Below are 26964 nucleotides of genomic sequence, written 5' to 3' on the forward strand. Positions count from 1 at the left end.
CGGGGCCCCCAGGCCTAGGATATGGTTCTGTTCACATCACTCGCTTTACCTTTTCAAGGTAATGAGAAAAAGACTATGCGTTCCCATTGTTGCCACTGGGCTGATCACCTAGCCTGAGAGAGTGCCTGCAGATTGCAGTTTTGGTGGACAACGCATGTATCAATCTTGTCTGCTTTGCTGGGAACAGCTCCTCTTCTCACCATTGTGCGGCTCTGTTGGGTCATGTGTGCGAGAGCCGCAAAATGAAGACTTTCTGTCTACAGTTATGAGGATTTTATTCTGAATTTCGCACGTGGCTCACTGCCTAGGGAACCAGGAATTTTCCACCTGCCATTGTCCTTGGCTGCAAACACTGTCTATGTGCTTCGTGCTGCAGGGACCGAACCTCTCGATCTATGTGTTTGAGCCATGTGGTTTCATGTGTATTCACTACAGTCATTCTATGGTTCCCCTATGCATTCTAATATCTAATAACTTCTTAGAGGTTAGGCACGAGAGAGCCCTTTAGGTTCCTCATATGTCCTCTGTAGCTCCTTATGATTAGTTACGATAAAGCAGTTGCAAGCTCGGTCCACTTATGTTTGGCTTTCTTGCGTTTCTGCATTTGGCTTAAAGAAAAGGAAAAGCTCTTGACAGTGCGTACATGTATCCGTCCTCCCTCTATAGGAGGTGTAAGCATGTTCTTTGTGTATGCGTGTGTGTGTCTGATATGATATGATATGGAATTTGTAATGCGCCTCCTCAAAGTCATCAATTGGATACGGTTTGAAAGGTCATCTGAGAGAATATCTCTTTGCATATGTTGGACACATTGGTGCACCTGGTGATTGGCCGAACAGCAAGTTACATCTTTTGTTCATCATTCTACGAGTTGACATTTGCATAGGAGATATGAGGGCCATCCCAGGGACCCTTTCTTCAGTCCCCCCTCTGGTCGACCCGTCGACAATTTTTCTAAACATATTCACTTTCAGGTCCGGGAGCCAAATCTTTGTCATGCCCCCTGGCTGTCCATAACATATAACATCTTGCATGGTCATCCAAACTCAATGGACTTCATTCCGAGTCTGGCGGTAACCATGCCGGTGCTACAGACAGGTTCCCGCTGGAGTCAAAATAATTTACTGGCACCTGACCTCCCTGTGCCACTAGCTCATTACGAGTCTCGCAGCCGGGAAGACAGGCGCCGGTATATTTGTGAATCCCCATTCCCATATAGTCCCATAGAGTCCCATAGAGTCCCATATAGTCCAGAAAACTCTAAGGGAGTGGGGACATGGAACCACCGGCACAGGTGCTTTCATGAGCAATGTGACTACCGTGGCAGAGCGGCTCCAGCAGGCAGACTCATAGTTTGATGTTCTGGAAAGAAGGGTGCCGTGAGCTTACCAGCAACCTTGTTTCCGTACCGGCAAACTTATAATGAGGCCCAATGTCATGTAACAGCAATCTCCTCATGGGTTGCACCAAACCAATTTTCCCCAATAGTCTAGGTAGTCGCCGGGTGTCATTGAATACTACTCCAGTCAAAACAGAGGACAACCTGTTAGCTGTGCTCTCAATGTGTCTTGAGAAACTATTATCTTATCATCTTCAGATGTCATCTCTACCAGTACTTTCATGCCTACAGTCTTTTCGGTCATTTTCTGGCATTGTATGGTGCATATTCTGATAACGCAGAATGTCAGTAATACTAGTACTAATGCTGAAAGTAATACTTTCAGTCCATTGGCCATCCATGTTGGTATCCATGTGAAGGTGTATGATAGCCAGCCGTTATCTTTTCCTGCAGCATCTGTTTATGCTTCCATTTTGGCATGCATCTGTGATAATCTGGTAAATACTTCAGTGAGTGTTCCGTTGTCGCAAACCCCTCCCTCCACGGCTGACAGGAGGTCCAGAACATATCCATTCTGGAGAGCTATTAACCGTACTGCTCGGAGCTCTTCTTTTAAAGCATTTAAGCCCTTGTGATCTGGAGCCATTTTGCATTTGTCTTGGGCTGTACTGCAGGAACAATGGATGTAAAAAACATTTCCGTTCTACTGAACAGTCTATGCTGAGGTGGAATCTCATCTAAAGAATTCTCAATTGTTGATGATATATATAGTTTACTCTTTTCACCCTTGTTAGCTCAACAGATCTCTTCTTCCTTCTGTTAGAGTCCATTTTAGGAAACTCGTCCATTTTGATGTCCTTCTGTGGTACTACCAGTGCTGGTGTGTTGATGTGTACTAGTGAGCACACTGCTCCCCAGTTGGGTGGTAACTTCTCATATGCCCTTGGTCCGCAGGCCCAATGATTGTCCATTAATACTGCTGTTCCAACTGTCATGCCTGGAACTGTTATCGTCTGCTTGCATTCCTTGTTATCTCCTTTACTGGACCGTTGTTCTGGAAACCTAATGCTGCTTCTTTGATTGGTACTATAGGCAGGATCCCAGCCTCATTGTCTACCCATGTTAGTAGCTTCGCACTTTCCTCCCATTGTTTTAAGAATTTGTCATTCTCTTCTTGTACTGTATGAACTGGAACTGTTAGGAGTGTGTGTACTTTGCTCTCCACCACTCATTCTTTCCATCCTTCAGCTGTGTATACTTTACCATATGCCAGCATCTGCAATCTTTCCTAGTTTCCTGGTTCTCCCTCTATTTCTGATGGTCCCCTCTTGGGACAGGGTAACTCCTTCAATGTTATGGTTCTTGTCTCTCCCTTTTGTGGGCCTTCAGACAAGTATTGTATAGCTGGCTCTTTTTTCCAGTAATTGTCCATCTTGTCTAGAGTCTTTGCATAGCTTTCTTCATAGAGGAAAGTCGTTTTAGACATCCACCTTAAGGTTGCCATTTTCCCTTGGATCCTTCCTCTGGTGGTACACATTGATAGGTACAGGAGGCACTGTGATCTTGCTGCTGGGATTTCCGTTGCCACAAATGTTCTGGAGGAACCCATACCATAGGGTATTAGGGCCAGACATAGCAGCTCCCTCTAGTGGTTTGTTTGACTACTTTGGTCATGTGCTTGTACCACATCTTATTAGATACTCGGGCTGTATCAGTTAGATAGTAATCAACCCCTCCTACATCTACATCAGCACTGCACCTGCCTCTCTTTACTATTTTGACATTGCTTATCGCCTGATCTGACATGGTAGCCTTACCTGCCAGAACTGAGTTACATTATTAGCGGTCACAGCTTGTTCTTCTACAACAAATGACATTCGCCAAAAAATGAGGGTAAAGATGGAGAGAGAAAAAATAACACAAATCAACATTACTATACGTTAACAGAATTTGCCTAGAATTTGCCTAGAATTTGCTAGAAATGCGTTATTAAGTGGTTAATACGTATTAGCTCCAGCTCTGCAGGCATAATATTGTGCGAGTGTGGTAAAGAATAATCGTTCCCACACAATGCGTATTCTAGGGCCACATAGGATTTCAATTACTGAGGGACTTCCTGTGCAAATTGTTGGGTATGTTTGAGCGAAGTGGATCAGAAAAGCTCAAAAGAATGAACTGGGAGATGGTCTTCTTTCTCGTTCAGACCTTCTAACAAAACAGACAAATTGGCCCTGATAAGTAATAGTTTGAGGGTCCTGGGGGGCCATGGGACATGAAAGAAATAACAGTTGCTACTTTAATGATGACTAACTATATGTAAAAAAACAGACAGTGTGCCCTCATTCTGGATGTGGTGGAAGCCCTTTCCCTATCTCTCTTGCTTTAGAGTGTGTGATCATTGGTGGACCTCTGCTGGGCTGTGACAGTCATTGCTGATCATCATGTTCTTCTTCTCTGCATGCTGTTGGCCCCATCATAGTCACTGCTAGGAGAGGCCGCTGCTCGACAGGGTTTCACGTCGCCTTGGAAGTTCCAAGCCTTTTTCCTGTGGATTTTGACCACCCTATAAGTTACTTCCTTTACAGTGTGAGATCCCGTGAATCTGGGTTTGTACCAGGTCCGGGTGAAGTACCATAGTAGCACAGAGTCTCCTCGGTAGAGTTGTGGTGGCTTGAGACTATTTTCATTGATCTATGTACTGTTATCTTCTTGGATTTTCTTGGACATCTCCCGTCGTGCCTGAAGTTGGCGAGAAATAAAAGATGCACTAGCTACCAAGGCAGCAGTGAATCTGCATCCATTAATGCTTTAGTGGGAAGAGTCAGGGGGAATTGCATGCACATGAGGTTACCACCTCATGTGGGGTTAAGTGGTGGTCGGACCCTGGTTTATTGCACAATGCGAAGAAAGCTAAATGCAAACAGTGGAGCCAATTATTATTCATGGGTGCTTTTGTTGTGGTAATGGTCTCCTTGAGTAGCCCGTTGAGCCACTTGCGCAACCTGTTCGCTTGTGGGTGATACACACAGGAGAATTTGGGTTGGGTCCCTAACAAGGTTGCAATATGTTGGAACATTTTGTTGGTGAAGTGAGGGCCGTTGTCAGACTGCAGGACCTCACACACGCCCAATATTTGAAAAATCTCTCTAACCAGGAATGTTGCTGCTCTAAGGGCATTTGGATGGGAACAGGGACTGGCTTTGATCCATCAGGAAAACAGTCACCAAACCACTATCATGTAGAGGTAGCCCTGGCATACTCGGAGCATGTCAACATAGTCAACATGAAGGTGTTGGAATGGACCCAGTGGGCGAGGTATGACTCTTCTCACTACCCTCAATGTATGGCCTGCTGTAAAACTCTTGCAGACAATGCGTAAACTCTGCCACATGTTCTGCTAAATGGGGACAAAACCAGTCCTCTCCAATGTGGGCGGCAAATACATCCTTTCCCATATGGGTAGGATGGTGTAGTTGTGTCAGTGGCCATGTGTAATAGTGATAATGGCATCACTAGTTTACCCATGTTTTCCTGTCACCGTAGGGCATCTCAAGGGGATATAGAACACCCCCTTTTCACCCATATCTCATTTTCTTCCCTTTGCACATTCCCTTGCAACTCTATTATTTGTGTCACTGGTAACGCATTATACCTTCCATCAGTACCATAGTTCGTACATAATTACGCTGTAGGGATGGGGTATCCATGTCGAGGATATCCTCAAAATATGAGACTTGCGTTGCTTCTGCATCTGTTGCTTTGTTGCGCCAAGAAATGGGATCCTCCCCCTTCATGTGGTCCTGGCCCTTAGTGACTGATATACCTATTGGAAATCGAATCGCCTCTATCAGTCTACCCAATAAGAGCATGTGCTGCACCGGCATGCTGTTGGCACTTCGGAAGCCCCTCCTTTGCCAGCACGACAGCCCAGAGTGAACCGTAGATGTCACGTAGGCTGAATCCGGATATACTGTCACTTCCTGGTCTTTACTCTGCTCCAATGCCAATATAAGAGCCACTAGCTGTGCAGCCTGTGCTGAGAAATATAACAGTAAGCATGCACTTACAATCAATTCACTTGTCCCATCCATTTTTAGCCTCACCATTGCTGTCCCAGTATGTCTTTTTCCCATGGTCAGGTCTATTGTCGATGAAACATTAATATAAAGGACTTCTCCTCGCTCAAGTGGCTTCTGCCTCACTCTCAGAATGTCATCACAGCTTTCTATGTTTGTGGTACAATTGTGTACATAGTCTCCTTCCTCTATGGGCTCGGCGACGAATGTCACCAGGTTCACAGCTCGGCATCTCACTATCTTTATAGCTGGACTGGACAATATTATCTTACACCCTGAAAACCTTTGTGTAGTCAGTGTTCTCTTGGGTCATTTGAGTATTGCGAAGCGAGCATGCTCCACAAAGAGAGTGGTGCTGCATCCCATGGTAATGCTTGCTGACTTCTCTACTGTGAATACAGCAGCAGCCAGCGCCTGTTCGCAAGAATGATGCCTTCTCAGTAGTGGGTCCAGTTTACCACTTTAATAAGCTAATGGTGTGTGACCCATGGTTGATTTTTGTGTGAATACTGAGGTCATTACTACTCTGGTATCCCCAACACTGGAGCTGTCTTCACCTCCTCCAATGCACCGGTCATTTCTTCTGTCCACTGTAATGTGCCCTCCCCTCTTGGTGCTTCTTTTAGTGTGCTTAACAAAGGCCTTGCATATGTGCTGTAATCGAATACCCACGCTCTTCAATAATTGCAGAGACCTAAAAACTGTTGCATTTGTCTTATTGTCATGGGTTTTGTTGTCTTGCGTATTGCATCTGTCCTTTCTGGTGTCACATGTTGTCCCTCTTGCGATATCAACGGTCTAATGAATAATACTTCTTTTTGGTAATAATGAAATTTGGCTTTGTCTACCTTGTACCGCTTCTCTGCGAGTACGGTCAACATGTACACTGAGTCATTTTGCCACTCCATTTCATATTTGATGCTAATCAAAATGTCGTCCACATACTGTATACTGACACTTTCCAATTGTAGGCTGCCTTAATCCATTTGGAGTACCCTATTGATTATGGAAGGGGACTCAAAAGTACCCTTGTAGGAGCCAAATCATTTTCCATGTTTTATTTCTATATAGAAATGAAGTTAAATCTTGTGAGTCTGAGTGAAGTGGTACAGATAAGAAGGCATTCTTCAAATCTATAACCGTGAAGTGGGTAGCTTCCGTAGGAATGCTACACAAAATTGTCACCGGATTTGGAACTAAAGAAAATTTTGCCTCAACAATCTGGTTCAAAAGGTGTACATACTATATAAAATGCCACAATCCCCCTGTTGCCTTCTTCACAGGGTACACCACTGTATTGCACTGTGATTCTGATGGTATTAGAATGCCTTGTTTGACTAGGGTGGCAATTGTCTTGTACATTCCCTCATCTGCCTCCCCCGACAGGGGATATTGCCTTGCTCTCTGTAAAATTGCTCCCGGTTTGAGCTTTATCTTCACTGCCCCTATCCCCTTCAAGAGCCCCATGTCATAGAGACTCAAGGTCCAACAGACACTTGAGACCTTTGCCAAATCTTCCTCGAGAAATGGCGGCAGTGATTGCATGATCATTCCCAGGCTCTGTGGTAGGTTTATGGTCATTTCATCTAATGCCATTGCATCTAATGCCATTCCATTGATATGTTTCCATCTAATAAATGTCCATCTAATATACGGGTGCATAACATGCGGCCTGTGGGCCAAGTGCGACCTGGCTGGTTGATTTTCCCAGCCCGCCAGTATGAAAGACTTTACTAATGGAGGGCGCCCACAAGCAGCTACGGCCGTCCTCTGTTAGGAAAGCCTTTTTTTTTTTACTTGCCGGGACAGGAAATGCTGACCCTTTATTGGTGGGCTGCATTTACTACTTAGTGTCTGGTTGGAGGGTGGGGGCCATTGGGCATACTGTTTGTTTGTGGGGTGGGGGCCATGGGGCATAGTGTTTGGTTGTGGGGGTGAGAGGCATGGAGCGTAGTGTTTGGTAGGGGATGGGAGTAATGGGGCATAGAGTTTGGTTGGGGGGTGGTGTCATGGGGCAAAGTGTTTGGTTGGGAGAGTGGCCATTGGGCATAGTGTCTGGTTGGAGGGTGGGGGCCTTTTGGCATAGTGTTTGGTTGGAGGGTGGGTTCCATGGGGCATAGTGTTTGGTAGGTGGGTGGGAGGCATGGGGCATAATGTTTCATTGGAAGGTGGGGGCCATTGGGTATAGTGTTTGGTTGTGGAGTGTGGGCCATGGGGCATAGTTTTTGGCAGGCTGGTGGGAGGCATGGGGCATAGTGTTTGGTTGGGGGTGTGGGAGTAATGGGGCATAGAGTTTGGTTGGGGGGTGGTGGCCATTGGGCATAGTGTCTGGTTGGAGGGTGGGGACGTTTGGGCATAGTTTTTGTTGGAGGGTGGGAGCCATGGGGCATAGTGTCTGGTTGGAGGGTGGGGGCCATTGGGCATAATGTTTGGTTGGGGGGTGGTGGCCATGGGGCATGGCATTTGGTTGGAGGGTGGGAGCTATGGGGCACAGTGTCACACTCAAGAGTGTACCCAATCATAAAGCTAAATTAAGCACAGTTAAGAGATGTACCTCCTTTGCCTTTTATGGAAACCTGACTTAACGAAGGCCATACTCCCAAGAGTATGGCCAACTCAAACAGCAAAGTATAGCAGCCCAAATAGCAGTCCAAAATAACAAGCTTGTGCCTTGCAAATCTAAAGTGGCATAACACGTGAAATGTTTGAACGCAGTGTTTTTCTCCTGAATTATTTGTTTACTTTGTCCACTATTGCAAATATATCCTTATGAAAGAAATGAACTATAAAAATGGAAAATCTGTAGTACAAAATGTGGGTTTGAAATACAAATAAAGACCGGCACCTAAACATGTATTCTTTTTCCAAAAACACTCCTGCCACTCCCCCGCCTACCGCTCCTCCCACATTTACTTTTCGGCCCACTATCGGCAGAATGTAGGGTATATTCGGCCCTCTGGCAAAATCAGTTGTGCACCCCTGATCTAATGCATTTATTTTTATTTTTTTTTGTTTTTATTTTTTTGGGGGGATCCCCCCAAATCCCTGTTTTTTAGTCTTTAAAATGCACTTGAACAAACATTAACCCTTTACCCCCAAAGAACATGCATTAGATGGAAACATTTCAATGGAATGACATTAGTTGCAATGGTATTAGATGCAATGACCAAGCCTCTATTTGACAAATTGGATAGACTGGGTGTCAACTATACAAATTACACGGATGACTTTCGGGCAATTTCATCTCAGATACAGCCTTAGTAAATGAAATATACATCCTCATTCAGGCATGGATGGCAACCCATGGTCTCTGCCTGAATGACGATAAAACGGAGATCCTGATCCGTGGCTCGGCTAATAACCTAAAGAAACGTGACACTAACGACAGCGCCTTCAACATTGATGTCAATATAATTACAGTCGCCAAAGAAGTGAAGACACTTGGCTTCTATCGGGACTCCACACTAACTTTAAAAAAACAGGTAAACTCCTTGGCCTCATTCATTGCTTACACTGGCAAACTCATTAGAGCATGTAGACCCTTCCTCTCACTAGCAAGCTGCATTATCTTAGCTAATGCTCTCATTTTATCTAAATTGGACTACTGTAATGCATTGTACCTAGACGCCAACAAATATATCATCAACAAATTACAGACACTGCAAAATAATGCGCTCAGAATGGCCCTGAACCTCCTCACATATATCCAATGCTAGGAGAAACCATCACTGGCTGAAAATTAGTGATAGGATCCTCTTTAAAACTGTCATTAACCTTCTTCAAATGTCTTAATAATGCAGCCCCTCCATACCTGAAGGAAAGAATAATCAGAAAAACTTCTATACGACCCACCAGGACAACCGGCTCCGACTGCCTTCAAATAACTAGATTCAGACTTAAAAAAAAGGTGGTAACAGCTTCCCAGTAAAAGCGGCCCAGCAATGGAATGCACTACCAGTTGAGCTAAGAAGGGATCAGTCCTATTAAAGTTTCAGACGCAACACCCTCACCTGGTTACGCCTTAACGATCATTACGACTAATGATCGCAGTTGTATGTATACGTGCATGCTTCCTACCTGTACCTCTCTACACTTGCAACTAAGATTCTAAATACTCTCTGTACCTTTCTACACCTGTATGCTTCCTATCTGTACCTCCCTACATTTGTAAAAAAGCAACTAAGTACTCTTTGTACCTGTCTATACCTGTAACAAAGCTTTAAGTATTCTTGTTATGCTGCGCACCCAGTTACTTAAGGGTTTGGTGCACCCTACAAATCAATAAAAAAAAACAAACATACACTGTGGTACTTACCCGTGGTGTATTTTCACCCAGTATGTGAAGCTAATGCTGAATACCATTTTGTAATCTGAACAATTGGCCTGAACCAATTCCTCATCGGTCACAGTAGTCAACCTGTAGCCTTCCCATGCAATGTCACTGTATCTTCTCCCACTATCACTACCTCTAGTTCTAGCAAGATCACCGTCCCCCCTGTTTCATCTGGTCTGAATATGTACTCATTGGGAAGACGCCATAGTTTTCCCTGAATCCCTGGAGCCATGCTATTGTCACTTCCCTTCCATATTGAAAAAACTCCAAATCTGCTGGCGATCCCTCTGTACAGTGTGCCCGCAATAGACCTGAATAATCTCCCTTACATTCAGAAGGTGGATACCAGGTTTGGAACGCACTATCCCTTGGGCTGTGAATGAGATGGTCATGTTAAGTTTACTCATGATGTCCCTTCCCATTATGTCTTCTGGTGTCTGTTGGGAATACAATAATGGTAGAGCTAAGTCGTGCTCCCCTATAGTAAGTGTAAGAAACCAAATTCGTCACCACATAAAATCCCTGCGCGTTCATGGCATTGCCTGACATTGGATAATGTCCCTTCCTGATAAATGAGCTAGTTGCTCCAGTGTCCACAAGAAAGGAGAAAGTCTTGTCACCTATCGTTACCCCTATACGTGGTTCTGCTGCTGGGTTGGGTATAATTGATAGGAAAGAACACATCAGGTCCGTCTTTGGGCTGTCCTATTGTGGGTGCAATGACATCCAATTCCCTGTGAATGGATTGCCCTCCCAACCTCCGAATTGGAGCTACTCCAATTGAATATGTGCATGTCAGTGTCCCATCTTGATGTTGTGTTGCGTGCTGTGACTGCATGTTACTCTGTATATGTGATGCAAGTGGTGCCAGTGAATATGGTTGTGTAGGTCCCTGCATCAAGGGTATCTGTGCCATAGGCTGTTATGCTTGTGTGCCTGGGGTGTGTACCTGTCGCTGTGCTTGGTCTTGGGCATAATAGCCAGTCTGTTCTCCTTGATATGTGGTATTGTACTGCATTCCCCCATTATGTTGCATCCCTCCCCTGCTCCTTCACACTTGAGAAATATGACATATCTGTCCACAACCCAACACTGAGGTGATCCTCCCATTTGTCTCTGATAGCCCCCTGAAAACCCCTCTTGGCCCTGCTGCATCTGATATCCAAACCCACTTCCCCTGGGTGGTCCTCCTCTCCCTCTAAACCTGTGGAGCATGTCGCCCTGCCCCATGAAACCTCCTCTCATGGGTGGCGGTCTGTTCTGCGCATGCGGCGTACAGGCTCTTTCTGTGCTTGTTAACATCACCGCTTCCATAGTGTATTTTGACAATTTCTTCTGCATTAACTTCACCAATCCTGCTTTCTTTCCTCGCGTTTTTCTTAGTTTTCTTGTATCAATATACAATAGTGTACTGTAGTGAGTTGAATTTCAGACCACTGTTTAGCCTTCGTCCCCACTAACTTCTTTAGCTGTTTTTGCACCTGCTCAGGTAACCGTTGACATAATATATGATAGAATTATCCCACTTTTTTAATCCCATGCTTCCCGCGTCTCAGGTCTCATTTCTATTGAATAGCCTGAATATACTGAAAAGGGTCTTCGTCTTCCCCCATTTTGCGTGCTGTAATCGTGCTGTTGTCCGAAGTGTCTGTATACTGCACCACATGGCTGCTCGGCAGTTGTTAAATGGCAAACCATTGTGCGCCGTATTCTGTGTGGGCACTCCCATGTAGCCGGCCCTTTTGCACACATCGTCCGCAACCTTCCTGAGAATGGCTGAAAGCAAGCTTTTCATGTCACCCACCACCAATCTGGTCCCTGCCGTTAACCTTTCTATCTTGTAAATCTATTTACCAGCTCCTGCGGTCAATGAAGGTAACCTACACCTCAAATTATCCTTGTCTATCTGTTGACATGGTATATATTCTATGTTGACTTCTCTTATAGTGGGCACAGTCTAAGTCCTGCCTTTCCACTTTGTTTCCCGTATATTTAGTGGCGGTAAATGTCCCTCACCAGTTCTCCCCTGCTTCGTGCTGGGAGATCTCTGAGCCTTTGCGTGTATGGGGTAACGCTGTCTGCGCAGCATGATATATACCTAGAATGCTGCAGTCTTTCTGCTCTGTCCTCCCTCAGTCCATCTGTGCTTTTATTGTTTCGCTACACTGTGTCTCAGTTTGGGCTCTTGCCTTGAGAATGATGAATTGAGCACCCTGCACCCTCCTCCTCACTCTCCACTAAGTCATCATCAGACCTTGTGTCCCCTTCAGCACTGTCAAAGCTCTCATGGAAGCTGAACCTGCTCAACACTGTGCCTTCCTGCTGCCTCTCTTCTCAGTTACCCGTGCTTCCGCACTCCCCCCTCATGGAGGAAGCAATGTCATCTTTGTCACTTCGCAGGGTAGCCCTGCTGCATTTCCCGCCTCTGTCATGCTCTTGCCTCCCTTGCGCCTCTTCATCTCCATTGAGACCAGAACGTGCTAAACCCATCTTTACTTGTACTCCCCTCATGGCACGCCTATGTTCTTCCCTGTGCCGCTGCTCCACTTCCAAATTTCTCTTGTCCTTCTTTATTTGCACTTGCCTTTCCCTCTCTTCTTCCACCCTCCTTCTTGCAGTGTCCACTAGCTCTCTCTGTCTCCGTGCTTCCTGCTCCTCATCCTCTCATGCTTCTTCCTTCGGCTTCTCTCTATGTATTGTTTCATTCTCTTGCTTCTCGTCTTTCTTTCATCTCTCTACTTCTTCCATTACTACAGTCCATTCTCTTGCTTCATCTAGGTCCTTACAGCCCATGGCTTCTTGGTCACGGCCTCCCGTCTCTCCCGCTACCTTCCCATCTAGTTTGAGCAAGATCTGTCCTCCTACCCACTCGTTCAGAACTATGTACTCCTGACCCTTGATTCTTCACCCTGTCATTGTGACATTGACTTTCACTCATGCCTGAATCTTGCTGCGTTCCTGGCTTTCATCGCCTGCGCTTTGCGCTCCTTTAATCACTTGTCCAGTCTCATCTTGCCCCTCCCTTTTGCTGTATGCTGGAGGTGTAAATATGGGATTGGTATACCCTGCCATCGCTCTTAATTCCCTCGCTGGATATAATTCCTGGGCCCCTGCTGATGCGCCTTGGCTTTCGTGTTCAGGAGGAGGATGGGGAGAACAGGCCAAGGGCTTTTCACCACTGGCCTCTTGTTGGTTCAGCATCCAGTGATGCCATTCCACGTCCCCCCATCATCCATTTCCACAACTCAAATATAGCCATTCAATTGCTCAAATTCTTCCCCTTGTAAGCCTTGTGTATATGAGTGTGCAATGGCTGCTGCACACAGTTGGAGAAGCAACCTTCTTTTGGCCATGGTTTAGGCAGCTTGCCCTCTGTACCTGGTGTACATTCTTCGCTATATTTACAGATCTTGTCCTTATAGCGTGGATAGGTACTGTAGGGGTGTATCCCTCATATTCTTACCAGAACACATTACTTCAATACTTACTTGACCCCAAGTCGGGCTTTTCAACACTTGCATGGCTACCGAACACACTGACTTTATTTCACCTTAAAAGCAGATGTTCAAGTAGTTCTCTGAGCCACAAAAATCACCAGCCTCTCCGGCTCTCGACCAATACCCTGGGAGTGCTGTGTGCACCGCCCCTCTGCAATTCTGTCTCAATAGGCACACAAAACACGACAACTTCTTTAAGCCTTGATTGTCCTTTACAACCACTGTAAAGGTTTAGCACCTCTTGTGTGCTCCATGTCCCATACGCAAACCTGATTGGTGACATCACCTCTACGATACTGTTACGCTCACCTGGTATCCACAGGGACGCCACCCAGGTGGGTTACCCGCTGGTATGCTTCTCAGCTTTGCCCTGATGTTGTCTGCGGGGAAGGTTCTGCCCTATGGTAGAATTAGGCGTGCTCTCCGTCCTGCCTTATTTGCAGGGGCGTGTTGTATTTCATGGGCGAGTGTGGTCCAGTTACTTCACTGACGCCGGCCCGTTTGATATTGTTCAGGTAGGTCTTGTTGCTGTTCTTTAGTTTTGTTGCTATCCTGCATGCCTTTCTTTGTTGAAAATGTCTCTTTTTTCTCCCTTAGTTGCGGAGCTTCAGCACGGCGAAATGGCTTGGTTAAGCCCCGCTGGTAAATGATGGCGCATTAAGAGCGCTATGATGCAGTAAGTAAGCCCTGTGCGCAGTGCTGCAAAGTCTTGCCTTGGCTAACCTGTGTTTTCCTTCCTTCTAGGTCACGGTGTTCTTCAGCGTGAGTGGAATGTCCGGAGTGGTGCCAGCCGAGAGGCGACCAGCCAGGTAAGCCTTTTGAGGAGTTTGTAATTTGTAAATGTTTCTACAGCTTTCTTTAATGTTGCCTCTATCTTCCTCTTTCAGGTCGTTCTGTCCGGGAGGCGTGCAGATTCGAGGAAGCTGTTCTCAGTAGCTGCGAGTGTTTAAAGATGAAGACTGCAGGTAAGATGCTGCTGCTAATGATGTTCCTTTTGTCTCCTTGCAGGTTCTGCTTCTCCGAGCTTCGCGGGAATAGCTGGACACGGTGAGCGTCACGTTGCAAGCCGCAAAGTAACACGAAGCATGTTCTGCAGTCAGGGTGTGGTTTATATAGCCCAGGTAAAGTAGTACCAGGGAAAGTAGTTCCAGGCCTGCCACACCCAAAACACTAGACTGCATAGCTTGGTTCTTAGGAACCAAGCTATGTGGGTGCCTCCATGTTGGCTGACAATACAATAAAGTAGTTCCCAAGCACATTGTTGTTCATGGTGTATGAGCCTGGCGCCAGGACTGGCCCCATGAGGGCTTTTGAAGAGGATGCCAGGCTCTAGAGGCCCGAGTCCTGACTCCACCTGGCCAATGGGTTTGCCAGAGGGGGTTTTGGGCGAGGGTCGTGACAGCACTCCCCCCTAAGGCCCCTCCCATGGTGTTCCTTCTGTCTGGCCCAGGTTTGGTTGGGAAGTTCCGATGGAATTTCCTGATCAGAGGTGATGCGTGGATATTCTCACTGGGCTCCCAGGATCTATATTGTGGTCCAAATCCTTTCCAATCGATGAGATAATATAGCTTGGTCCTAGAGTATTTAAAGTCCAAGATATCTTTGAATTCTGGTTCACCGTCAACAAGTATGGGCTTAGGTGATGTCCCAATCCGTGTGCCGGGTTGCATTGGTTTCAGGAGGGACACATGGAATACCGAGTGAATGTGTAGATTAGGTGGTAAATCCAGTTTCACGGCTGCTGGGTTGATAATTGCCTTAATGGTATAGGGTCCTAAGAATCTGGGATGAAAGGTCCGGGTTCCCTTGATGGGTACGAATTTAGCGGCTAACCAAACTTTGTCTCCTACTTGATAATCAAGGGCCTTTTTCAGGTGTTGGTCGGAAAATCTCTTTTGTTTTTCTTTGGCATGAATAAGGTGTTCTTTTGCCCTTTTGTGTGTAGAGTCTTTACCGCTGGCATTTACAAGCTGGCTGGAAGGTCTAGTTCAGAGGTACGTGGATGTCTGCCATGAAGGGTACAGAAGGGCGTTTGTCCCGTGCTTGAATGCAAAGAATTGTTATATGCGTATTCGGCTATCCATAGTAGGTCTTTCCAATTCCTTTGTTTGTAGTGCAGCATACACTGTAAATATTTCTCGAGTGTCTGATTGCTTCTCTCGGTTTGGCTGTCTGTTTGGGGATGGTGACTGGTAGATAGCCGAACGTCGATCTGCGCCAATGCACAGCATTTTTTCCAGAAGTTTGAAACAAACTGGCTGCCTTGATCAGAGACCAGAACCGAAGGGAAGCCATGTAGCTTAACCAAGCCCTCCAGGAACACTTTTGCTAAAGTGGCTGCGTCTGGGAGGCCTTTGAGAGTAATAAAATGGGCCATCTTCGAGAATAAGTCCACAACTACAAGGATGGTGTTGAACCCTTGGCTTGGAGGTAGATCAGTGATGAAGTCAAGGGAAAGAGTGTGCCATGGAACTGGAGGAATGTCCAATGGTTGTAGGAGACCAGATGTTTTTTGTTTCTGTGATTTATTTTGTGCGCAGACACCGCAGGACTGAATATACTGAATGATGTCCTTACGCCAGGTAGGCCACCAAAAGTTCTCTTTCACCTTAGCTAGGATTTTGGCAATCCCAGGATGCCCTTCGATCAGTGAATCGTGATAGTTTAAAAAAAATGCTGTTGTAATTCCTTCTTGGGTACATATAGGCGATCCCTAAAAAAGAGTAGGTGTTCCTTGATGGTATATTGTTCTCCTTGAGTTTGCCATGCGAGGTAGGCATCAGGATTCATTGTCCGTTGGATTTCTTTTCGTAGTTCTGCTTGTGTTAAGGCTTTCATGATACCCAAGAGTTTGTCTTCAGGTATAATAGGTACTGGGTCTGGAGTTGTATATACTATTTCATCTATGCCCATGCGAGATAAGGCATCTGCTTTTCCGTTTCTGACTCCTGGTCGAAATGTGATTACACAATCATATTTAGTGAAGAAAAGGGCCCACCGTAATTGGCACGAGGACTGGGCCTTGGCTGTTTTGAGATGTTGCAGGTTTCGGTGGTCTGTGATGACTGCAATGGTGTCTGGCCCCCAGAAGGTAGTGACTCCAGGCTTTAAAGGCGGATTTGATAGCCAGGAGTTCCTTGTCCGTGATGGCATAATTAATCTCTGGAGGTGAGCACTTTTTAGACCAGAAGGCCACAGGATGTAGCTGGCCAGTTTCCTGGTCTCTCTGTTAAAGGACAGCCCCCATTGCGAGACTGGACGCATCAGTTTCAATGACATAAGGGAGGTCTGGACGAGGATGTCACAGGATTGGAGCGGTGGTAACCCTTTGTTTAAGTTCCTGAAAGGCTTCTTCTGCTTCTTCGCTCCAAGTAAACTTTTTATTGTTTTTTCGTAATAGTACTGTGATTGGGTGCACAACCTGAGAGAAGTCTGGGATGAACCGCGGTAGAAGTTTGCAAAGCCCAGCATGCTTTGTACCCCTTTCAGAGACGTCGGTGAAGGCCATTTCAGAATGGCATCTACCTTGTTCACGTCCATTCTGATGCCTCCTGGAGTAAGGATAAAACCAAGAAATTCTACTTCGGTGACGTGAAAAAAGCATTTTTCAAGCTTTGCAAACAAGCGATGTTGACAGAGCTTGGTGAGGACTGAACGAACGTGCCTGACATGATCTTGTTCCGAGGCTGAGTATACTAAGATGTCATCTATGTACACTAAGGCGCACACATCAATTAACTCCCTTAAGACGTAATTCATGAAATATTGGAATGCCGCAGGAGCGTTGCATAACCCGAAGGGCATGACTTGATATTCAAACAAGCCGTACTTAGTACGGAAGGCGGTTTTCCATTCATCTCCTTTTCTGACTCAGACCAGGTGGTACGCTCCTCGAAGGTCCAATTTGGTATAAATCTGGGCATCTTTAACTCGGTCTAGCATCTCAGGGATAAGTGGCAAGGGGTAGCGGTTCTTCACAGTGATCTGGTTCAATGCGCAGTAGTCAATACAGGTTCTCAAGTCTCTTTCCTTTTTCGGTACGAAGAACAAAGGACTGGCTGCGGGGGACTTCGAAGGGCGGATAAATCCGTTTGCAAGGTACTGGTCTAAATAGGATTTCAAATAAAGGTTTTCTGGTTCTGTGAGAGCGTAGATCCTGCCGCAAGGGATTTGTGCACCAGGAACAAGGTTGTGCCCGCCAGTCTATGAAAAGGTTGTGAGCAACCAACCATGGCATCCCTAGTATTAGCCTGAACTGAGGTACCTTGATGAGATTGAATGAAATAAACTCCTGATGTCCGTCCTGACACAGCAAGGTTACCCTGGCTGTGCACTGGGTTACTGGTCTGGAAGCGATTTCTGTCCTATCCACGGTGGTTACCTTGTCCATAGTTGGTTTAGAACTCAAAGGAAGCCCCATCTCTGCTGCCAGTTCTTGATCAATATAATTTCCAACTGCTCCACTATCGATGTATGCTTCAACGGCATGCATTCTTGACGACTGTTGGTTGTTAATTAAGATCACTGGTATTGCAAAGTGCGAGGTCAGCAACTCTTTCTTCTCACTCGACAAACTGACCTCCATGTTTGGCGAGCTTGGTAGTTTCCCGATTCCTTAGCTTCATCCTCTCTGAGGCCCCGACTGTTCTTCTTGGGGGTTTTACTGGACAGTCCTTCAGGAAATGTCCTGATTTCCCACAATACAAACAAAGCTGTTGTTGTCTTCTTTTGTCCCACTCTTGTTTTGTTAATGGAGGCCGTATCCCTCCAATTTGCATGGGTTCTACAGCATTTTCAGGTACACGGGGTGTGTTTTCCCTTGGTCGAACATACACCGTCCGAGGGTCCGTCTTAGACCGGTCTGCCTTTCGGTCCTGCAACCAGTGGTCTAGCTGCACAACCAGATTTATGAATTTTGCACAGTCTCTGGGTGGATCAACCACCTGGGCTAAGACGTCCTTTAATTCGCCTCGTAAGCCTCAATGGAATAATGTGGTTCTTTTGTTTTCTGGCCACCTAGCTTCGGCAACCAGTCTGTTGAAGGTAGCAATGTACGTTAACAAGTCCTGATTCCCCTGTCGGAGGGACAAGGGTTCATTGTCTACTGCTTGTTCCTGGGTATGGCGAACAAAAAGTTTTTCCATTTCTCTCTGGAACCCGCCAAAGTCATGTAATAGAGGATCGTCATGGGTTACCAACGGCACCGACCAATCTGCTGCACTACCACTCAGGTATGATAAGGCACAAGCTACCCGAGCTTGGTCGTTTGGAAATGCTCCAGGCCTACAAAGAAAATGAAGGTGGCACTGATTGAGGAATGCCGCATACCTCCATGGGTCGCCTGAGAACCTTTCTGGTGGTGCCAGGGGCACTGTTCCAGGTAACGTGATCTGTACCGGAGTGGGTGGTATGGCGGGGTTTTGCATCGTTGGATTGCTTCCAGGTAGCAGCGTCTGTCCTTCCTGTGATTGCAAGAATTGCCTGCTAATCTCTTCAGTGCGTTCTTTGGTCACTATTAGGTCTCTCCGGAGGGCATTAGTCTCTTGTCGGGCAGAATGAACCTCAGCATGAAGCTCTCCTAGTAATTGGGCCAATTGGTCCATTTCTGCTGTTTCCATGGGGCCCAGGTGGATTTGTTATGGTAGGCTTCGTGTTCTGCTACACTCACCTGCTATCCACAGGGACGCCACCCAGCTGGGTTACTCGCTGGTATGCTTCTCAGCTTTGCCCTGATGTGGTCTGCTGGGAAGGTTCTGCCTTGTGGTAGAATTAGGCGTCTCTCCGTCTTGCCTTCTTTGCAGGGGCGCGTTGTCTTTCATGGCCGAGTGCGGTCCAGTTACTTCACTGATGCCGGCCCGTTTGATATTGTTCAGGTAGGTCTTGTTGCTGTTCTTTAGTTTTGTTGCTATCCTGCATGCCTTTCTTTGTTTAAAATGTCTCTTTTTTCTCCCTCAGGTATGCAGATCTTCAGCGCTGCGAACTGGCTTGGTTGAGCCCCGCTGGTAAATGATGGCGCATTAAGAACACTATGATGCGGTAAGTAAGCGCTATGCGCAGCGCTGCAAAGTCTTGCCTTTGATAACCTGTGTTTTCCTTCCTTGCAGGTCGCGGTGTTCTTCAGCGCGAGTGGAATGTCTGGAGTGGTGCCAGCCGAGAGGCGACCAGCCAGGTAAGCCTTTTGAGCAGTTTGTAATTTGTAAATGTCTCTACTGCTTTCTTTAATGTTGCCTCTATTTTCCTCTTTCAGGTCGTTCTGTCCGGGAGGCGTGCAGATTCAAGGAAGCTGTTCTCAGTAGCTGCGAGTGTTTAAAGATGAAGACTACAGGTAAGATGCTGCTGCTAATGATGTTCCTTTTGTCTCCTTGCAGGTTCTGCTTCTCTGAGGTTCGAGGGTATAGCTGGACACGGTGAGCGTCACTTTGCAAGCTGCAAAGTAACACGAAGCATGTTCTGCAATCAGGGTGTGGTTAATATAGCCCAGGTCAAGTAGTACCAGGGAAAGTAGTTCCAGGCCTGGACACCCAAAACACTAGACTGCATAGCTTGGTTCTTAGGAACCAAGCTATGTGGATGTCTCCATGTTGGCTGACAATACAATAAAGTAGTTCCCAAGCACATTGTTGTTCATGGTGTATGAGCCTGGCGCCAGGACTGGCCCCATGAGGGCTTTTGAAGAGGATGCCAGGCTCTAGAGGCCCGAGTCCTGACTACACCTGGCCAATGGGTTTGCCAGAGGGGGTTTTGGGCGAGGGTCATGACAAATACAGGAGAAAAAAGAGAAATCTCCCGCCTCTTCAATGAGTTTATCACAACATTTCCCAACAGCACCCACACCGCAACAAGGACAAACAACATATATACACGGCTGTCTTCCTGCCTCCTAACAGGGGATACCAATATTTCTCATTTTCAATCTGTACCTACAGCGTCGCCTTGTAGATAAAACAGCTCTGTGTGACTTAACCCGAAAAAAAACCTTTCGCAATTCAAGCAAGCTTAAGCCCTATACATGGGTATACCATCATCCATGACCCAAGCTACACCGCCAACCCACAGGAAATCCGATATTTACATAACTTCTCTTATCCGTACCCTTGAGCCAATCATCTAGGCCAACTGCCAGAACTAGTCACACAAGATTGAATGTTCCCTAACCACAAACAATTAACATCCACCTCTGCTTCTTACCACCCCTGAGGTACTCAACGCCACCCAACACCTGTTCAACCCTTCCCCTATTTGCTGTATGGCTGAGTCTATACTTACACTCTGTGACCAGCTGACGTTGCTCGGCCACCGGCTCTCTCTCAACTTGCCTCTCCTCCCTTCTCGTCTGCTGGGCGTTGCATGGAAAGTGGGCAGGAATTTCTCCAAGGTGATACCTAAGGACCTTTTCAAGGTGTGCACCTCCCGTATCTCTCTCGGTCTCTGTGGGTTACCTCACAGCCCTCCAAGGGTTGCGACGCGAAGAGACGGCCAACCATCCTCTGCTACCACTTTGTAATAGTATGCCAGAGGACAGGTGAGGGGGTTGCATCAACAATATCTCCAGTTAGCAGAGTATCTAGGGCTGATTAGAAACCTTCCACCTGGCAATAACCGAAGGCTTAGCCATGGGGCAAGGTTTACTGGGCCTCATTACACGGTAGGCGGTAAGGATTTACCGGTACCGGTGAGGGCACTGGTACCGGTAAACCCTTACCGCCTTACTACAAGTTCCCTTTGCGGGACCCGACCTTAACGGCTGGTTTTACCAGCCGTTAAAGTAGGGTGCCGCAAAGGGACCTTGGTGCTAATTACGGTACCGTAATTAGCGCCTTCCCCATTCCCATTATGCCCTATGGGGGCAAAAATGGGAATGGGGAAGGGCCTTGGTGAATGGGGAATTACCGCCCCCGCTCACCTTGGAGTAGGGCGGTAATTCCGCCATCCACCAAGGCGGACACTGTAAGCCATGGTTACCGCCTACCGTGTAATGAGGCCCACTGTCTTTTATTCTCCAATAGACAGGAATCATACAGAAAACCACAAATCTCCGGCAATATCAGCTTCTTAGCCTGTGTCACCAGTTTGGGTAAACGGAAGGTATGAGAGTGGAAGGGATAGGTTTGGTAGGAGAGACAATGGGATAAATACGAGAGAAAGAGTACAGTATCGCGATCAGTAAGGGGAGTAAATGCCAAGAGGAGGGGAGGAGGAGGAGAAAGGGAGGAGGGCGGAGGCACAGAGAAGGGTGAGGGAAGGGATGAAAAGCCAGAATGGAGAGTCGTAATCTTAGCAGTTGTCAACAAAGTCAGATGCAGCTAGAGAAGACGAGAGGGAAGCGTCCTGAGGACGTGGATAAAGAATACTATTAAGACGTTGAAAGTGATAGAGAGAATGATGGGTTAGCAGAAATGAGAAGAGAAGTTGGTCAAGATCAGAGGGTGATTGAGACCAACAGCCTACCATTTTGCAAAGGGATGAATGAAGAGATTTAAGGGACGGAGTATACCACGGCTGAGAAGGCTTACAGGAAGGGGTGAAAGGACATGGAGTATAAAGAGATTCAAGAGTAGAAGTGAGAGAAGATTGAATGGAGGTGACAGTAGAGTCAGAGGAGAGCTGTGTAAATGAATGAGGAGGGAAGTATCAAAAGAGTGAAGATCACAATGCAAAAAGGATGAGGATTTGGGAGGAGGAAGTGGGGAGAGGAAATGAGAATAGAGAAAGATTGATGTATAGTGGGTGATCATTTCCAACATTTTGCACCATTCTTGCTCATTTCACAAATGAGCGACACATTTTTATGGTGGTGATTAGTGATGAAGGCACAGTGATGGCAGGCATACTTTGGACCAGATCATATTTGATCAGAGCTGCTGTGGTATGGGCATTCTTGGTACTGACTGCAGGTTAAATTAGGAGATCCACTGATATCAGCCATTGGTGTGGGGCTTACATGCAGAATTTGAGATGCTTCATATACTGATGCAAGACCAGTTATGCGCTCCTCAAATGGTGCCAAAGCATTTGAATTCACCAGCTACCCTTTGCATTGCAAGTTGTAGCTTAGGAGAACATTGTTGTTGTGTATGGCCGCAGATGCTGGTCTTTGACGTATAATTGGTTCCAGAGAACATGAGATGCGTGCCTTTTCAGAGTATGCAGCTGCAAATACACAATATGCAGTCATTTTCCTATTATCTTTGCTTTAATGTATGCCAACTCTATTGGCAGAACAGTCAATGTAGGAGAGGAGAGCCGTCTTGAATTTTTTTGGGGTGCATGCCATGCAAGCAAGAGTCAGGAGTAGTGTATTAGTAAATGAATAAGAGTGGCAAAAAAGTCTCACACAACTTACACCAGGTCAAGCGTTCATCTGACAACTGCCTCAACTGCACTCCCACACACTCCGTGGCACTCTGTGCCTGGATGTTTTTTTTTTAAAGGAAGTCTGGTGTCTCCAGCAACGGTCTGAGCAGCAACACTGACCAAAGTGAGAGCAGAACCTGTCTGCTTCAACTGCACTCCCGCACACTCTGTGGCACTCTGTGCCTGGATGGGTTTTTTGAAAGGAAGTCTGGTGTCTCCAGCAACGGTCTGAGCAGCAACACTGACCAAAGTGAGAGCAGAACCTGTCTGCTTCAACTGCACTCCCGCACACTCTGTGGCACTCTGTGCCTGGATGGGTTTTTTGAAAGGAAGTCTGGTGTCTCCAGCAACGGTCTGAGCAGCAACACTGACCAAAGTGAGAGCAGAACCTGTCTGCTTCAACTGCACTCCCGCACACTCTGTGGCACTCTGTGCCTGGATGGGTTTTTTGAAAGGAAGTCTGGTGTCTCCAGCAACGGTCTGAGCAGCAACACTGACCAAAGTGAGAGCAGAACCTGTCTGCTTCAACTGCACTCCCGCACACTCTGTGGCACTCTGTGCCTGGATGGGTTTTTTGAAAGGAAGTCTGGTGTCTCCAGCAACGGTCTGAGCAGCAACACTGACCAAAGTGAGAGCAGAACCTGTCTGCTTCAACTGCACTCCCGCACACTCCGTGGCACTCTGTGCCTGGATGGTTTTTTGAAAGGAATGCTTGTATCTTGGGAAGCACCAAGGACCACCGCACTAGCAGATTTCATCTGCTTCGAATGCACCCCCGCACACCTTGCTCTGCTCCGTGACTGGTGTGGGAGTTTTGAAAGCAACGCTCGTGTCTCCAAAAACTGGCCCCCAAAGCACCAATAGATTCCCTCTGCGTCAACTGCACTCCGACTTTCTTATTTCTTTATTGTGATATAGTTTAAATTATAAACTTTACACAAAGGAAAAGAAATAAGTTTCATAAAATTAGAATAACATTAAAATATGCAGTAAAAAGCAAAGATAAAATATCATCTTCGTGGGTCCAATGTTGACCATACAGTTATCTATAATACATATATTAATATACAATTGTTCATTCCCTACAATTATTTAGAGTGTTATGTCCAGCCTGACTTCAATCCTCAGCCAGATAGTATACAGTGCTGTCAACAAATGCATACTGTTAGAATTAATACAATGGTTCCAAAAAAGATCATCCTTAATATACTCATTGTTGAAGACATATTTATCCAACAGGGGTTTGAATGTGCTGGCCATCTCAGTGCATTCGGTTAGAAGATGCTTTGCCGTTTCCAACAAATCTAGAACTTTACATAAACGGCATGTTCGCAAAGCAATAGCTATCTTGGCCTTTCTTCCCGTAACAGTTAGCGAAGGCAATTGATCCAGTCTGAGCAACAAGATAAACCGTCTAAGTCTGACTGATGGACATATATTAAGGTACCTCTGTGGTTTCTTAAAATCGTAAAGTCTATGTTGAATGAATTTGTAGCTTCTCAGCTTCCCTAGATGCTCAAAATGTTCAATCCAGTCCCAGAGATCTATACGTTTACACAGAGCCCTTTGAGCTTTCTCTGAGTAGCATAGACTTTACGATTTTAAGAAACCACAGAGATACCTTAATATATGTCCATCAGTCAGACTTAGACGGTTTATCTTGTTGCTCAGACTGGATCAATTGCCTTCGCTAACTGTTACGGGAAGAAAGGCCAAGATAGCTATTGCTTTGCGAACATGCCGTTTATGTAAAGTTCTAGATTTGTTGGAAACGGCAAAGCATCTTCTAACCGAATGCACTGAGATGGCCAGCACATTCAAACCCCTGTTGGATAAATATGTCTTCAACAATGAGTATATTAAGGATGATCTTTTTTGGAACCATTGTATTAATTCTAACAGTATGCATTTGTTGACAGCACTGTATACTATCTGGCTGAGGATTGAAGTCAGGCTGGACATAACACTCTAAATAATTGTAGGGAATGAACAATTGTATATTAATATATGTATTATAGATAACTGTATGGTCAACATTGGACCCACGAAGATGATATTTTATCTTTGCTTTTTACTGCATATTTTAATGTTATTCTAATTTTATGGAACTTATTTCTTTTCCTTTGTGTAAAGTTTATAATTTAAACTATATCACAATAAATAAATAAATTCATATTTGAAAAGCATACGCAAAAGAGCCATGTTACTTTTGGATTAGGAACATTGCATATTTCAATACATTTCTTGTGGCAAAGACTCAGGCAAGTGCACACACTGATTGGAAAGTAATATTTTGCGAGTGCACTGGAGTACTGTGCCAAATAGATCTAATGTTCACTGAGTGTGTGCAATGTCATTTACATGAGCGCTTTGAAACACTTGCCTGTGTGTAGGCACTATATAAATAAACAATGCCATACAATACCATACCATACAAGGCAGATTTTAACATTCATGAAAATGTGCCTGACGGATGCAAATTGTCTAAGGGTTGTTTAGCAAAAAGCAATGTGCTATGAAATAGAAATAGAATTTAGTTACAGTACATTATGCAATTGAAGTCAGTGGGTATATTTCAAAGGAGAACCATAGCCCTGAATAATGGAAAAACTATATATTTGCCTGGTTAATTTTTCATTCTGATAATAACAAGGTCCGAGCTCAATAAATAACCTATTAATAATAATAATGTTAATGAAAAAAGGTTCCAGATACTTGGGTCTTGGTGCTCTGATTGTGGATCTTTCGGGCTATATATCTTAAAGAACTAATCTACAATTCACTGATTGCTTGTTCTATCATGTGTTGCATAGCCTGCGACATTTGCTGATAGCGCCTGGAAAGAAACCATTTTGCAGATATCAGATAAAGGCAACACCATGGTTATCCAGTTAACCTTTAGAGAATACTAAACCTGAAACATCAATCCACATTCAAATGGCCAAAGAGGGGGCTGACCCGGGCTTTCCCCATCTCCTTACCTGCCCCCAGCACTCCCTTCAGTGCAACATGAACATCTCATGTTCTACATGTGTAAAGTACTCTTCTTTAGTCTGGAGCACTCCCCGCTAGGTTAATGTTACCTTTGCACGTCACCAGTTTTGTTTCATCCCTGTTCTATGTCCCACTTGGTTCACAGCCTTATGAACTGACTAACCATTGCCGGGATTGCCTCCACCACCTGTTAATGTGCTATTGTAAGTCATTTATGAAACAACTGCATACCACTGTTCTTCAATACAAATACACACATTCAGAGTTATAAAGTGAGGTACTTACTGAGAGTGCCTGCAATGTTTCCAATATCTAGAAGAGAATATAAACATGCAGTTAGGGTTTTGGCTGCTCACGTTGTTCACCCCGATCCACATTGAGCTGCCCTGGCTCCCGCTGCAAGCCCGTATCCTCTTCACATCCTGCTGCTTCATCTACAAGGACGCCACCTTCAAGTCCCCAAGCTTCCTGTCGGATAAAGCTTACTATCTCAGGGGGCCTTCAATGCACCAGAAGTAAGGACATGTGCAGACGCGAACTCCGCCAGCGCGGGAAGGAAAGGAATGCAAGACAGGCCCTCTCCTACTGTGCTCCCAGACTCTGGAATATCCTCCACTTCAACATCATGCACACTCCCTCACGTCGACATTTCAAGGTTGGGCTCAAGACCCTCCTATTCAAGGAATGATTCCTCCGTAACACCTGGATCCACACACCATTCACTCCCCACCCAACCTGAGACTGGGTAATCTGTCCCCCATTTTCCAAAACCTGGCGTAAATCCCCTTGCTACCAAATTGCCCGCCTTAATCTCCCCCATTGTTAATTCCAAGCTCCCTTGGATCTCTGTTTCCCTCACTGTGTACGCTCCCCTATGAAATGTAGAGCGCACCATTGCTTCCTCAGGATAGGGCAACACTCAATATATATCCCAATATGGTAATAATGCATATCCCTTTTCTTCCCTAGAAGTCTATTTCACTGCCAACAGCACATTTGGTCCACAAACTCAATTTCTTATGAGAATCTCTTCCTTTGCATTGCATTTAGAGACGTGCCATTTTATTTTTTGAGGTGCATACTTTAATCCGGTGCATGGTCTATGCTACCCATAAAAGCAAGTGCATTGTTACATTTTTCACCGGATTCCCCTGTGAACTACATTTAGGGGCTCTCACTTCATCTGCTTCATGAATCCGGGCAGCCCAATGTAGTGAAGAGTGAGTGCCTGTTGCCTTTACTGTTATTAATTGGTGATTTTTCACTCTGGGTGACATTGCAATATAAACTTAGAAACTACGTTTGAGTTCGGTCCCTCCGCGTGCAGGGGTCAGGTGCAGGGGTCCACAAGAACTCATCACCTGAGGATGT

Source organism: Ambystoma mexicanum, chromosome 1p (assembly GCF_040938575.1).
Source record: "Ambystoma mexicanum isolate Mex_15411 chromosome 1p, UKY_AmexF1_1, whole genome shotgun sequence".
In the NCBI taxonomy this organism is placed as follows: Eukaryota; Metazoa; Chordata; class Amphibia; order Caudata; family Ambystomatidae; genus Ambystoma; species Ambystoma mexicanum.